Here is a 2,500-nt window from a genome sequence, read left to right as displayed (position 1 = left end):
ACAGTCACGGTTGTCCCCTCTTGTCCTCCTTTCTTCTTTTATTTTTCCCCCTCAATTCTCACCGTCTCACACACACGCACACACACTGTCCTCTTTCCTCTCTTTCTCTTTCCCGTCCTTTTCTTCTCCTTTCCTTCCTTCTTTCCGTTCTTAGTTGGTCCGGTTTTTTTTTGGGAGATAGGAGAGAGAAGTGTGTGAAATTAAGCCACCAAAAAACCACGCGAGTTTCTTTAATTAGGGGCGTGAAAGTTGATTCCAAAACATCACCCACCAATTTGCGCCATTTGGAAAGTTTAGTTCAGTTCTTCCATTTCTTTCAGTTTTCTTGTTTCATGTCTTTAAGTTCTCTCTCAGTGTGACTTTCCCACGATCTGTCTGTTTCGTGTTTCTTTTTTTCTCTCTCTCTCTTTCTATCTCGCAGCCTTTCCTTGTAAAGTTTCCCGCACCTTATTCACAATGCACCTTTGTCATTTACGAACAAGTCACAGTATCAGCACTTGGACTGTGTGTGAGAGAGAGTGAGTGAGTAACAAGTTCAAAATTCAGGCAAGAGTGCGAAGGTTGAGCGGCTGACTGGCAGAGTGAGGCGCGGTGAGGGAGCGTGTGCAGGAGCCAGTATTGCCAGGCGTCCTCCCTCACTGGTGTCAAGCCGCGGACTGACCTGCAGCTCTTGGGGATCGTGACCGGGGCTTACTATACCTCTATAGCCCAGCCGCCCCTCTACCAGCCCGCCCGCCAGCCCATCTCTCTCCCTCTCCCTCTCTCCCCCGCCACGCCACGCAGCCACCCAAGCTCTCACGGTTTCTTTTGCCAAATTTTTCTTGCTTACTTGGTGCATAGATCTCTCTCTCTCTCTCTCTCTCTCTCTCTCTCTCTCTCTCTCTCTCTCTCTCTCTCTCTGGTACTCATTATTACCTCGTAGATCTGTTTGGTGATCACAGTAAATTAAAACAATGATAAAATACAGCACTAGGCAATGGAGAGAGTAAAGGACTGAAAAATGTTAGACTCGTACTCACTTCCCACGGTCTCAGGTGTGTGGGCCCCGGGAGACGCGTGGAAGGCAGGTGGGAAGCAAGGCGCCAGGTGGGGACTCGTCTGCAAGGAGAGGGAAAAGTGTTGTCAGGGCTTTAGATAGTATGGTTTAAACATATTGTGACACTGTTGTTGTTGTTGTTGTTGTTGTTGTTGTTGTTGTTGTTGTTTCATTATCTGGGGGCAGCCGTGGTAACCTATTATCCCTCCTGTTATTATCACTATTATCATCTCTTCCTCATTCGCCTAAACTAACCTTAACTCTTACTGCTTCTATCACCACCACCATCTCCTCTTCACCATTCACACTAAGCTAACCTAACGTAACCTAACCCAACCTCACCTACCCGAACTTAACGCCTCGCTCTCTTTCACCACCACCATCTCATCTCCCCCAATTTGGCTCTCTTAATTCAAGCTAACCTAACACAACATAATACCTTCTCGTAAACTTTCCCTTCACCAGATCCTTCTACCTCTCACTGCCACCATCTCCTGTTCCCTATCTGCCTTTCATACAGCGCCCCCAGCATCCCATCTCATCCCATCCCAGTTCACCATCTTTATCTTCACATTCTATCCAATATAACAGCTTCTCCTCCTCTCCCCTCCCCCTGAAGCTTTTACCTCTTTCCTCTCCACCAAGCCAACAGATATTTTCTCTCCTCTCTCCGCGCCACGTGCAGCCTTAATCCCCATGCTGCCTGTTGCCTCCCCATCCACACTAACTGAACATATCCAGAACTGAACCAATGAAAACTTACATAGCAGAGCCTTAATCAAACCTAACCTAACATAGAATAAAATATCCTAAGCTAACATAAACTAACATGATAAAATTTTAATCAACTTAACCCAACATAACTAAACCTAACCTATCCTAACACAACCTAAGCTAACATAACCTAGCTTATCCTAACCTAACCTAACCTAACCTAACCTAACATAACCTAATCTAACCTAACGTAACCTAACCTAACCTAACCTAACCTAATCTATCCTAACACAACCTAATCTAACATAACCTAGCTTATCCTAACTTAACCTAACTTAACCTAACCTAACCTAACGTAACCTAACCTAACCTAACCTAACCTAACCTAACCTAACCTAACGTAACTTAACCTAACCTAACCTAACCTAACCTAACATAACTTAACCTAACCTAACCTAACCTAACCTAACGTAACGTAACCTAACCTAACCTAACCAAACCTAACCTAACCTAACCTAACCTAACGTAACCTAATCTAACCTAATCTAACCTATCCTAACACAACCTAATCTAACATAACCTAGCTTATCCTAACTTAACCTAACTTAACCTAACCTAACCTAACGTAACCTAACCTAACCCTAACTAACCTAACCTAACCTAACGTAACTTAACCTAACCTAACCTAACCTAACCTAACATAACTTAACCTAACCTAACCTAACCAAACCTAACCTAACCTAACGTAAC

The 2,500-nt window shown here is 44.1% G+C and overlaps 1 protein-coding gene across 1 annotated transcript in view; it reads right to left on the bottom strand.

Annotated features, from left to right (window-relative positions):
- The window catches only part of LOC135115653 (cell adhesion molecule Dscam2-like), a 125,550-nt gene extending 124,806 nt beyond the window's left edge, over positions 1-744 (bottom strand). The window contains exon 1 of the mRNA XM_064032577.1: positions 1-744. This exon is cut by the window's left edge and continues 482 nt beyond it. The gene's annotated coding sequence lies outside the window, so the exon portion shown is untranslated.
- Between the last annotated feature and the right edge of the window lie 1,756 nt (positions 745-2,500).

The sequence above is a fragment of the Scylla paramamosain genome, chromosome 29 (genome assembly GCF_035594125.1).
Source record: "Scylla paramamosain isolate STU-SP2022 chromosome 29, ASM3559412v1, whole genome shotgun sequence".
In the NCBI taxonomy this organism is placed as follows: domain Eukaryota; kingdom Metazoa; phylum Arthropoda; class Malacostraca; order Decapoda; family Portunidae; genus Scylla; species Scylla paramamosain.
The sequence above is the reverse complement of the archived record's forward strand: the minus strand, read 5'-3'. Positions and strand labels throughout refer to the sequence as shown.